This window comes from Urocitellus parryii, unplaced genomic scaffold (assembly GCF_045843805.1).
Source record: "Urocitellus parryii isolate mUroPar1 unplaced genomic scaffold, mUroPar1.hap1 Scaffold_164, whole genome shotgun sequence".
NCBI classification, from domain to species: Eukaryota; Metazoa; Chordata; class Mammalia; order Rodentia; family Sciuridae; genus Urocitellus; species Urocitellus parryii.
In genome coordinates this window covers 295,689-308,905 of record NW_027552152.1, presented here as the reverse complement: position 1 = coordinate 308,905, position 13,217 = coordinate 295,689, and positions in this window count along the sequence as shown.

The following is a 13,217-nucleotide window of genomic DNA, read 5'->3' as shown; positions in this document are numbered from 1 at the left end:
TTCCTTCTTATTTTCCTCCTGCTTTCTTTACCCTTTAAAAATGTATTGAATGTGATTAGCTGGGCATAGAGACACAGGCCTGTAATCCCAGACACTCAGGAAGCTGAGGCAGGAGGATTACGCGTCAGATCACACGGCAACTTGGCAAGACCCTGTCTCAAAATAAAAAAAGACTGGGATGTAATTCAGCGTTAAAACGCCCCTGGGTTCCATTCCCGGTATGCCAACATTTTATTTTCAACTTTATTTCATCTTTGTATTTGATTCTATATTTCTAACCTTTTTTCCCTAGGGGTTGAAGCCCAGTCCTCGCACCTCGGGGTGCTGGGCCACTGAGCCACACCCCGGCTCAGCCCTGCGTCCAGCTCCAGGCGTCACCAATCCTGCCTGAGCCTTCAACCACAGGGACTGAAGCTTCCAGCCCAGTGGGCACAGTCCCCCCGTGACAGCAAGAAGAAACGAGACGACTGTGGCGACTGCCGCCCCGTGAGGTCCTCGGCTTCTGTGACTCCTGCTCCCCATCAGAGAGGGCCTCGCCAGCAAGACCCAGTGCCGCGGGAGAGCAGATGAGCACCGGGAAGAAATCAGGGACCAGGGCCAAAGGGTGGTGCTCACAGAGCAGAGGACGACGGAACCAGAAAAGACAGGTGGGACTGGCCAGGCCAAGGGGTCCAGCCAAGTGGAGAGGAGCCACGGCAGCAGAGCCACGAAGGCGAGCGCCAGAGGGTCCTGAAAGTCTGCACGCTAGTGAGTTGGAACCGCCAAGAGGTGGACGGATTCCTGGGCACACGACCTGCCAAAACTGAACCAAGAGGATATTTTTAAAAAGCCCAAATAAATCAATAACAAACAATGAGATCGAAGCAGGAGTAAAACGCTGCCCAGAGGCTTCAGTACCTGACTCCAAAACACCACAGGTCCGCCACAAGGCCGCAGGAGCTGGCCGCAGGGAGGCCAGGAGACCAGAGGGGCCCGGCCCAGGGACCCAGAAATGAACCTCTGCCCCTTGAGCCGCGGGCTGCTGACTGCGGTGCCAACGACCCAGGGAGCAAGGACGGCTCCTCCACATGGACGCTGGGAAAAGGGGCATCCATGAGCAGGGGACCAGGGCTTGAGCACCTCGGTCACCCTGTGCAAACCAACTCAGAATGGATCCCAGACCTTCACGTGAGACCTGGAATCTGAAGCCACTGGACGAAAACCAAAGGGGAAACACTTCAAGATACTGGCCCAAGCAGTGATTTCCTGGGTAGGACTTCAGCAGCTCAGGGGCAAAAGCAGGAATTGACAAACAGAATGACATTAAATTGAGACCTTTCCCCTCAGCCAGGACACAATCTGAAAGGAAAAGAGGCGACCTGTGGACAGGAGGAAATGCCGGCCAGCTCTCAGCTGACAGAGTGTTCGTGTCCAGAACACAGACATGAAGAGCTCAACAACAGAACAGCAAGTAGCCCATCGAAAAAATGGGAAAGTACTCTCAATAGACACATAAATATACGAAAAAGATGATCTGCATCTTTGGCATCAGGGAACTGAAAAATCAGAACTACACTGAGAGTCCACACCCCAGTGAGGGTGGCCATGATGAAATGATGCTGGCAGGAAGCGAGAAAGGAAGCCTCACACAGCTGGGAGCAGGAGTCAGGGAGGAGGAGAGCCGGAAAGCAGCGTGGAGGTTCCCCCAAAACCCAACAGAGCTGCCAGGCTCCAGCTCTCCCACTCCTGGCCTCTCTCCGCAGGAGATGGAGTCAGGGTGCACAACAGGCTTACCGTGGCACTCTGCGTGACGGCCAAGTCGTGGAGTCAGCCCAGGTGCCCGTCAACAGCAATGGGAGCTGGGTTCCCCTGCGTGGAGGGGGCTGCTGAGAAACATGGTGAAAGATCAGACAACACAGAAAATAGTTACAGAGTGGGGGCAGGCAGCTCTTGGACCTTAAGGGTCGAGCATTCTCTGTAGGGGGGAACTTCAAAGGCTTCCTACAGAATGTTCTTAACCAATTAAGGTAGGAGATGGACTGTCCAGTTCCCAGTGGGTCCCACCCAACTCCAGAGCTACGAGATCAGTCTTCCTAGCGGATGGGAGACAGAGGTCACGTGCATTGTGCAATCCACTAGGTGGGAGGAGCCACAGAATAGCTTGCAATGCCAAACCAAAATCTCCTTGGCTCCAAGGCTGAATGAAGGCACACAAATAGCTCAGGGTGGTTCCCCACACAATGTGGTACCTGTGCCCAGTGGAATATTATCCAGCTGTGAAGAAGGACAAAACCCTGTTTTGGGCCGGAAAGTGGGTGGAACTGGGGGAGACTGATGGGAGGTGTTCACCGAGCGCAGCATCATGGTGACAAGCGGAGGCAGACACAGACAACGTGCGTGGTTTCTCCCATGCAGAAACAAAGACCTGAAAATACAAGAGACACTCCAGGGGCTAGGAAGGGTTGGGGGAAGGGGGACGGTGGGGCTGCGCAAGGCAGGAGCGTGACATGTGCAGGTGCACAGCGGGACCCTTCGCTGTGCAGCTGACACCTGTGGACAGTGGTGCTGAGCAGTCCTCAGATTAAAAAAAGAGAGCTTCCTGGGTCCTGCTCCTCTGTCCCCACCCCTGGACAGAGCCCACCTCGGACAGAGTCCTCTGCCAGGGGTGGACACTGGTGATCTGGCACTTGCTATTTGGCCTTTGTGTCACCAGCACAAAGGGAGCATGTAAGCCCTGAGGTGGCCTAAAATGGGCCTTGCACCCCATCCCTCTTCCTGAGTGGAGAAACTGATCGTCTCCAGGAGGGCCGGTGGGGAGCCTGTCACGCCCGCGTACCCTGCCGCGGGGGCCTCGTGGGCCAGGGTCTGCTGGCTCCACACCACTTCCTCGGAGGCTTGGGGGGCATTAGAGGGACGAGTCCTTTGTTTGTCACTTCGTAGAATAGTGCTTGGATCGTAGTAAACACACACTAAACATCAGGATTCTTACGGTTGACACCGAAAAATCAAATTCTACCCAAGTGCATTGTGTGCTAAATATGGTCAGTACAAGACACTGCGCAAGACTGTCCAAGAATAAAGATGGCACTGAAGTGGCACCCCTTTTCTCCACAGAAACGCCCTCTTCACCACGCTGATTTTGGGACTGTCAGCACAAGAGTCTCTGTGAAGGAGTCCAATGTAGATAAACTTCCTATTTTCCTGTTGCCCTGTTTACTTGGCCACTGGCCGAGAAGATACCAGCACTCCAGGTGCTGGGCACCCCTTGACTAGTTTTCACAAACGTATCCACTATAGTACTTTGAAGAAATGTGCAAACAGGCCTCTGGCCTTGAGCTGGGCTTCACAGAGATGTCTACATTTTAAGATAAGTTACAAATGGGCCCATGGTAACAGCTGGCAGGGGGAGGAAAGAAAGGGGAGAAGAAGCTCTCCCTTTTTCGGGTGCTGTCCTTGAAGTATTAACTTGCCTAAAACAGTGAAGGAAAAAGCTGCTTTTATGTGAACTTCAGCAGACTGGGAACTTCGGAGCCCCTCCCCTCACAGGCTGGGTATAAAACTCTGAAACTCCCTGAACTCGGGGTTCAGGGGATTGATTGATTACAGCAAAAGCTGTGCCCTCTGAACCTGGCTGCAGCCCAATGAAACTGCCTCCTGCTGTCTTCGGAGCCTTGCCACGTCTGTCCCTACCACAGCACCACAGGCCAAGACTACTCTAAAGGACCTGTCACACTTTTCTAAAGATTTTTAGATATTCCAGGGAGAATAAGTAGAATGATTAGAAAATAACACACCATTTCCCATATGAACCTCGACATCAACCAGGGGTCAGGGATTCCCAGCATTGGAATTTTTATAAAATCTAGAATATATCCAGTCCAACCACCCAACAAACACATGCTTTCCCAAGGCCCTAACAATACAGAAGCCTGGAGAAACGGAGGGCAGAGAGAGGCCCCGTGTGGGTGGCGGGTCCTAAGTGCGCGGCGTGGGCGGGTGATGAGCCTCTGAGCGAGAATGACTGCTGGGTATTGAGGGGCTGCAGGGGAACGTGCCCCATGACACATCAGCAATGCCATCTGCCCACCCATCCTTCCCCACCCTCTAGGAACTCATCCCCCGCTTCCCGACGCCGCCACCAGCCAAGGACTCCTCACAGGGTGGCCACCTTCGCCATGGCCTGGGCACAGGGTGGGGCTGGATGCATTCTCCCCCTTTTCCTTCAAAACCGTGTGAGCCTGTGAGAAAGAACCTTCCTCGCCAGGTAATGACTGTGAAGCTTGCTTGTGTAAGTAAGCCACCACCATCTGCCCGGGAAGACCATAAGGCACAAAGTGATGGATGACTTACACCTGTCAACTTATCAGTCGGAATCAGGAGCACCTGGACTCAGGGCCGTCCTGAATCATGTCAGGAATACCAGCCTCTGGATCTACCAACCTCACCAGGTGCCATCCCCTCACCACAGACCCATAAAAGGAGGAACCCCACAGGACTGTCCACAGCGGCACCCTGACCCCATCACCTGGTCACTACCATGAGCCCCAGCAATGAACCTCCAATGTCCTGCGCCCCAGGCTCCACTCTCCTGCCCATGACGCTCATGCCCAGCCCGCTCCAAGTGGACAATCTCAAACCGACACTGCCCTCTGTGGGGACCCTCGGCCTTGACGACTCTGCAGAACTGCTTGGCTAAGACCCTCACCCGACCACCCACAGTGGCGCTGGGACTCTGCCTTCAAGCCTCTGCCTGTGCTCCTGGCTCAGCATCCTGTGACCTTTTCTTCTCTTTCTTCGTCTATGTATGCCATCGTGAGAAGTCTCCTTTGTGACTTGAGAGTTAGAGATGTTAGAAGTGAAGGCTGTAATAGAAGAACGCGTCACCTGCTGGTGACCGTCGGCCGAGCATTCGGTGACCTGCCACTGCTAGGTGGTGCAGCCTGTGACGTGATGGTTCCCAGTGAGTCCCGGCATTGTGGAAAGACAGACACGTTGGGGTGTGTGTTGATGGCACAGCCGCCTCAGGACGCTGGGGTTTGGGATCTGAAGTGCTGAGTCAGGTGGGTCCTTCCAGAAGCAAGCCTGGGGACAAAGGCTTTGATGCAGGCCACCAGCTACACTGCTCCCAGAAAGCCCTGACACGAGGTGGGAATGGGGACAGGGAACAGAGAGACTCCGGAGGATGTGCAACGAGGTCACTTACCAGTGGTCAGCTGGGAACATGGGGATGGACCTCAGTCAGCCCAGCACAGGGGAAGCAGCAGGGGTCCTGAGATGCCCAGCCCAGGGGCTTGGCCTGCCAGGCGCTGGCTCTCCAGAGAGGAAGACGCTGCTCACACCACTGGGTGCCGCGTGGGAGCCAAACCTTCAAATTGCCTGAAAATCTTATGGCCTCTTATAACATAAAAGAAAAAGGTGTTCTTCCTCAGGACAAAGGAGATGGGCCTGGACATTATCACGGTTTCTGGTTGGATGCAGTGTGTGATCTGAGTGATTCTACATGGTGTGACTTTGTCCAGGGACAATGCCAAGCAGTGTTTTATGCAATTTGAAAGAGCTGCACTCAAAGCTGTCAGTTCGATCCAGGCCCAGGGAAGACAGCCCCCAGGAAGACTGCGAGGGCTAGGGAAGCAGCAGGCGCCCTCGGCCGAACATCGAGACATGGGCCACACTCACAGCAAGTGTCCGCACTGGGGTCAGCCGTCCCCTGCGAGAATCCTAACAGGAAACAACCTGCACGTGAGGCTGCCCTGTGTTAATACAAAAGGCAACAAAGTCCTGCTTTGAAACAACAAACACAAAGAAACCAGTGAAATGGCGTGAGAAAGCTTTATGACTCACAAAACAGCCCTGTTATGGAGAGGGTAACACATGCATGTGTCCACATCAGAGCTAAGGTTCATTCCAGGGCATTTAGGTGGTACTGGCTGCAGATGGGGAAAGCATCTCTAGATAATAGAAAAACTCAGAGAGGGAAGGAAAAGCGTGCGGAAGAACAGGATGATGCATCTGAAATTCAGCCAGAATTAGGTATAACTTTGTGCTTCTCAAATGTCTAAGAACAGGCCAGTGGGCCTGCACCGGGGAACAAGAACTTTGGTCATCAGGGGTGAGATTGATAACCACAATGAAAGCCACAGCATTAGTAATAAAGGGATCAATGACACACACAAATATATTTACAGATCATTGCCTCAACTTGAGGCCTGCAAAGGCCCAGATGTATCACTGCTTTCAAATTTATTTATAGATCAATGTCCTAATGTGATAAACAGTTGACTTGTAAACTAAAAATACTGAAGAGCACAACACAAAACTACGGCTTTTTTTCCTTCTCCGAACTGTGCCAGAGATGTCAGCACAGGCCGCTGGTGCGTACGGGCACAACTCTTACTCATCTGATGAATGGGATGAGCAGTGTCAGAGATGAGCTACCCCTCAGCCAGCCCCTGACGAGCCACGGCTCCAGGCCTGGGGACACTCAGCAGAGACGCTGAAGTTTCACTGGAGGCTCTGTCCACAGAAGTGTCCTTCCCCAGGTCTAACGTGCTCACTCTGCTGCTGGCCGAGCTTGGGACGGGGGCGCTGAACCTCCCAGTTCTTGTTTTAGCCATTATTCCACAGGCGATTAATACACTGAGAGGAAAGGTGTGTCCAGCTCTCGGTCCATCAGGTGTGAGCTGCCTGGCATGCTCCCCGAGTCAGCCCGGCCTCCCTCCAGTGTCCATCCGGTTGTCATGGGAATGGAAATGCTGTGGCTGTGGCAGGTTGACTAAGACGGTCCGGGCCTCCTCTTCAGACTCCAAGTCCGACAAGGGAGACAGGTGAGCGCAGAGCACCCGGCAGAGGAAGCCTCCCAGCAGGATGCTTGTCGGTGTGGGGGAGTGGCAGGGGCAAAGTCAAGGCTGATCAGGCGCAGGGGCCAGGGCTCCACCAAAGGGCAACCAGGAGCCGGAGGCCAGAGCGTATCGGTCCTGCAAAACACAGTCCACGGGAGAAACGGGCTTCAGGGCCAAGCGCGGAAGGTCCTGCCCTCCAGCCAGGAGTGGCACTGGGTTCTGCTGACTTCGCAGGTGGCCACGGAAGACCTAGAGCAGGGGAAGGGCAGGGAAGGCAGGTGGGAGAGAGCTGTGGCAGCCAAGAGCCTGGGGATGGCCACAGGCAGGACCGTGGGTGAGCGCAGCTCTGGAGGGAGACACTGCTGGAGCGTCCCCCTCAGGGTGGGCGGATGGCTGCCCCAGAAGGACCTAAGGATACACACACGTCCCTGAGGGAAGCAGGGTGCAGGGTGGACACTGAAGAAGGGGTTTGCTGAGCTCTGGGCTGCTCCCAGAGGCTGGTTTCTCTCTCCCGTGGGCAAAGATGAAAACACGTGAGACGCCTTGGGTGGCTGGGGGCCGGCACTCACCGCCCTGGGAGTGCAAATCAGCACCATTCGGGGGTCAGCAATCTGCATTGTCCGTGAAGTTTAGAAATACCATTCATACGCTTTCCCTGAGCAACCTCCCTGGTGAGATCCTCCCGAATCTTCGCCAACTCTGCAGGCGCTCCCGCGGGGCGTGCTCTGTGTGTCTTAACAGGAGACAGGTCACACCTGGAAGGTGTCCCCAGTGCCCGCAGGCTGCTGGTTAAGAAGCAGGTCACCGTGAGCCTGGGGAGGGCTGGGGTCGGCATTTCCTCCATCTTTTAGGTGGAGCGCTACTGCCCGGGGACAGGATCCACGCGTCGGGGACCACACAAGCAAAGGGGAGTCGTCTATGCACTACGTTCACATACGGGAAAATGGAAAACGACATATATACTCTATTTGGGTTAAAAAAATCGTAATGAGAGGAATAAATGTGTAAATGCCCAGAAGATGTGTTTCTGGAAGGGAGAGTTTATGGTGGGCTCCCCTCCTTGTGCTTCATATGAACTGAACCTTCCAATTTGTGTGGTGAGTGTGTTATTTTTATAACCAGAAAAAAAGAAAATATTTTTAAAGTAACCCATCAATAAATGGATACACCAGAACAACACCAAAAAGTCTGTGAGCCTGAGTTCAAAGTCACGCTTTAAATGGCACATCCGCCCACTCGTGCGGCCACCTTTAACAGACTGTGGCAGGCAGAGCCCCAGCTGGCGACTCCTCTCCAGGCCGCTGGGCAGCTGTCCCGTGCAGCCCACCTCAGTCTGCGCCTCCCTCAGCCCCAGGGCGCCTGGGTGATCCCTCGAAATGCCAGCCATCACGGCACGCCCCAGGTCTCACCCTCACGCCACTCCCAGAAGAAGACACCACACACCTCGGTCACCAGGTGTTGGTGCCTGGAGCCTGCCCGCCTCCCACCCCCACCACAGCACTCTGGCTGCTTGCAGCCCCCCCCCCCCCCCGCACTCGCCATAGACCCTCCCTAGCATAAGTCGGCCCTGGGTGGGCAAGGGACAACCTGGTGACGTTCCTCATCTCACCAACAGGCGCAGTCCCTCTGTCCCCGTCCCTTTGGGCAGCACCAGGGAAATAAGACTCCTTATGCTTCTCTGCACAACTGTCGGAGGCCCAGAGAGAGGAGCTGTGGCTGGTGGGGCTGGGATGCCAAGGCCTCCAAGGGAGAAGTAGCCCAGATCAGCACCAGGGCCTCCCTCGCGTGAGGACTGGGCTGGAAAGGTACCCCATGATTGGCACACACCAACTCCCTCCAAGTCTGAGAAGTCTGACTTCAGAGCAAAGAAATCTGCACCCCAAGGAAGTCGAAGGGACTTAAATGGATGGCTGCAGCCTGCCTGGCCTCAGAGAACGTGAGCAAGTGGAGGACTTAAGCCAGTAGTGGACTGGGAGCCAGCAATGTCTCCTGGGCACTTTGCCTCAACAATGACCCAATGCCCTGGTTCCCCTCACAGTGGGACATTGGCAGGTTATTGGCTCCTTGTCCCCAGTTTGAAAGCTTATTGAACGAGAAGAGGCATGGCCTCCTGAGGCCCCTGGGAGGCTGGTGGGGCGGGGGTTCTTGCTCTGCACCCTCCTCCCCACTCTGTTGGTCCCATGCAGCTCTGCAGAACAGTCCACAGCACAGGGCAAGGAGGGGCGTGGTGGGCCCAGAACACAGGGGCGGGCTCCAGGGCCTGGGGCGGCCACAGCAGGAGACCCCCTCCGAGATGCTCCCAAGAGGAGTAAGTGGGCAGGGGACAGGTGCCAGCAGTGGAGGGTCCTGCAGCCCTGCAGTGGGGTCACCACGACACAGGCTCACAGCATCAGCCTCTGAAATCCTGTTTCCAGGGACCTCGGCCTGCTCAGTGGGTGTCTGGGAGTGTACCTGCCCCAGGGGAAGACAGCCAAGAGGACAAGGGCCAGCCTGGGAAACAGGGGGGAGGGGACCAGAAGGGGCCAAGCTGGGGAGCCTCTGCAGGGGGTGGGGGCTGGCTTATGTCCCAGGGTGGAGCATTGGGGGCTTTGTTTCTTGGGTTCTGAGAAATGGATGTGACAGGGCGTGAGTGACCTAGGAAGTGGCAGAGCCCCAGCCTGCTCTGAGAGTGCACCCCTGGTGGTCTCCTGCCTGCAGCTCTCTTCCCTGGTCACTTCTGAGCCCTGAATACTGCTCCCCCCACATGCCATCCATCACAGATTCCTGAAGGACCTGGTCCTGAGCAGTCTGGGGGACCTCCTCTGAGGCCCTGACTTCCAGGTGGCGCAGCCTGGGGAGGCGCCAGGAGCCCACGTGTGCTTTGATCCTGCAGACAGCAGGGCCACGCTGGGCCGCCACCTGGACCTGACACTGGAAGGGCAGGCGAGACCCAGAGGGCGCTGCGCAGATTCGCCGCCGTCCCTTCCCACAGCGCAGCAACTTGGGCCATGCCTTGTGGCATGTCACGGCCCTCTGCGAACAGGAAGGCTGGAAGGCGGGCACAGCACATTCTAGAAAGATGGCCATGGAGACAGATCACATGATGTGTGTAGAAGGCAGCCTGTGCCAACCTGCTAGATGCAGGGGTCACCGTGTCTCATTTCCACTCTCAAGGTCTGCTCTTGACCCAGAAGAGCAGAATGTGGTCAGAGGAGGTGCGGGCTGCAGGCCTTGATGTGGACATCAGGAGAGAAGGCACTTGGAGCCCCGGGAGGAGCTCCTACCCCTACTTTGAATGGGGGGGCGGGGGGCGGGGGCATGGTGGAGGGGCAAGTGGGAAACAAAGCCACTTCTCTGGCACCTGGAAACGTCCATGCACACTTCCCTCCCTCTCTGGACAGTGCCACAGGAACCTCAGCTCCCTGCTCCTCAGCTTCAGGAACAGCCTTGCGGGCAAGGTCCAGTCACATGCGAATCAAGATCCCTTCTCTTCGCCTGCCCAGACCCCCCTGCTCAGGACTCTGCTGGGAAGGAGGGTGGGCACCTTTTCTTCTCCCTCCCCTTTTGGCTTCCATGTAAGTGCAACTGGAGTTGGGATGGGGCTGGGTGCTGCCCTCTCTCAGAGCCACCCACCCCTGGCTGAGACGCTGCTCCCCCCACTCTCCCCCCTGCTGTTTCCCACCTGGGGACAGGGAAGGGGAAGAGCCTCAGGACCTCCGCCTCTGGCACACTCCTGCAGCTGTTCTGTGAGCTGTTTTAGATGAAGGTGACATGGCTCTGGAGGAAGGTGAGCCTGAGGCGGAGGACTACAAGTTTGAGACCAGCCTCAGAAACTTCAAGATCCCATCTCAAAATCTGAGAAAATCCTGGGGGCGGAGAATGGAGCTCAGTGGTGGAGCACCCCTGGGTTGAATCCCCAGTAGCTTAAAAAAATCAATGTGGTCATTATTCTTCCACCAAAGTGGCAATGGACATTCACTGATTCAACCTCTACGAATAACCCTTCAGCAATGTCTATCAAACTTGCAAAATACACACCCTTCAATTCAGAAACCATGCATCTCAAAATATAGCTCTCAAATTCTACTCTGACGAATGTAGGCTGCTGTGTATTCAAAGATACTCACTGTTGCATCATTTTTAATATGAGTATGTGGGAACCATAATGCCACGGGGGCCCAGGCTGTGGTTCATGGTCCTCATGAAAGACCCCAGCCCAACAACCTCAGGCCTAGTTGCAAAACCACCGAGGCATGTCACAAACCTACGCAGGCACCAGAGGTGTTTTTCAGACAATCAGTTAGGTGTAACCGGTTGAGAAAGCACAAAGGACCAGGTCCTAAGGCATGCCTGAATGAGCAGCAACAGGAGGACCAGAGTGCTAACATGTAACTTTTATGTGGCTTTTCCAGTAACATAAAGTGAAAAACAACTTTGCCCTTTAGGTAGCCTATATGCTGGGTTTAAAATTAACTAATAAGAAACCTATTGTTTCCCCCGTGTGAAGACTGCCCCTTTACCCTATAAAAATCTCTGTATCCCCCAAGCCCGGTGTGCCAGCTCACCAAAGCTCCGGCTGAGGTTCTGCTGGGCACCCTCAGGCGCCTGTGTCCCAATAAATCCCTCTTGCTTTTTGCAGCCAGTGTTTCGTGTGATTCTCCTTGGACAGGGAATCAGGGGTCTTTCACTCAGAAGACTGAGGCAGTGGATCACTTTAGTCCAGGACCAGCCTGGGAGGGGAAGATGGAAGGAAGAAAGGAAAGGAACGAGGTCAGAGAGGAAGGGAAAGAAAAGACTGCAGTCAGTAAAAAGCAGCCAAGCATCGTTTCCCATCGTCCACTTACCAAGTGTCCTTTGGTGCCAGGCTCTCTCAGGCCTGGAGACAGACCACAGGACAAGAACCCATGCTGGGGGGGGGAGGGGCCCGTGAGGTCGAGGGAGCAGACAGCAGCCAGTGAGGTGCACAAGCAGGTCTGAACGGGGAGTCAGGGTAGCTCAGGGAGGACACTGACGGAGAGGGACCAGGGACCCAGGAGCTGGGAGGAGAGCAGGGCAGACCTGGGAGGAAGGGAGGGAGTGAAGGCAGATGGGCAGGCAGAGCCTGGGCTGATGAACCGCTGGGGATTGGAGTGCTGCTGCCGAGCGATGCTAATTTTGTATTTTAAAAGTGTCACTGTGGAGTGTTGGTGAGGATGTGGGGAAAAGGCACACTCAGACATTGCTGGTGGGACTGCAAAATGGTGCAGCCTGGGGTGATTCCTCAGAAAACTTGGATTAGAACCACCATTTGACCCAGCTATCTCACTCCAGAGTCTATAGCCAAAGGACTTAAAATCAGCATACTATCGCGACCAGCCACACCAATGTTTATAGCAGCTGAATTCACAATAGCTAAACTGTGGAACCAACCTGGATGCCCATGAATAGATGAGTGGATAAAGAAACTGTGGTATATACACAATGGAATATTAATCGGCATTAAAAGAGAATAAAGGGCTGGGCTGGGGCTCAGTGGTAGCGCACTTGCCTAGCATGTGTGAGGCACTGGGTTCAATTCTAAGCACCACGTATAAATAAATGAATAAAAATAAAGGTCCATCAATATTTAAAAAATAATTTTAAAAAGAGAGAATAAAATCATGGCATTTGCAGGTAAATGGATGGAGTTGGAGAATATTATGCTAAGCAAAGTAAGCCAATCCCCAAAAACTAAAGGTCGAATGTTTTCTCTGATTAGTGGATCCTGAGCTATGATGGGGGGAGGACTCGGGAAGAATGCAGGGACCCTGGATTGGGCAAAGGGGAGGGGGGGAGGGGTCACATGGATAGGAAAGATGGTGGGATGAGATGCACATCCTAAGTACACATATGATTGCACGAATGGTGTGTCTCTACATCATGTACAACCAGAGAACTGAAAGGTTGTGCTCCATTTGCGTACGATGAATTGAAATGCATTCTGCTGCCATGTACAACTAAGCAGAACAAATAAAAAATTTTTAAAAATACAATCTTATGTAACCAAAATGCTTTTTAAAAAGTGTCACTGTGGCTGCTGTGCTAAGACTGAAGCAGGGGGCTGAGCAGGGAGACCAGAAGCCTTTGCAATGGCCCAGGGGATGGCCAGGAGGGCTCTGGTGGCCTCTGCTGGAGGGGGGTCTCCCAGGCACACTGGACAGTGAAACAAAGCAACCATGCAGAGCGGTCTTCAGTGGGCTGTCGGGAAAGGCAGCACATGTGCCCCGAGGGCCACTTGCAAGATGACTCAGGGCACAGGTTACTGCTTCCTGGAGGAGAGCTGGTTCTCAGCTGGGTGCTCAGCAGCAGGAACAGGAGGAGAAGGACTCTTATTCATATCTTTTTGCACCTCTTAAATTTTTACTCTGTACTTAGAGTGCATTGTCTATTAAAATTAAGTGA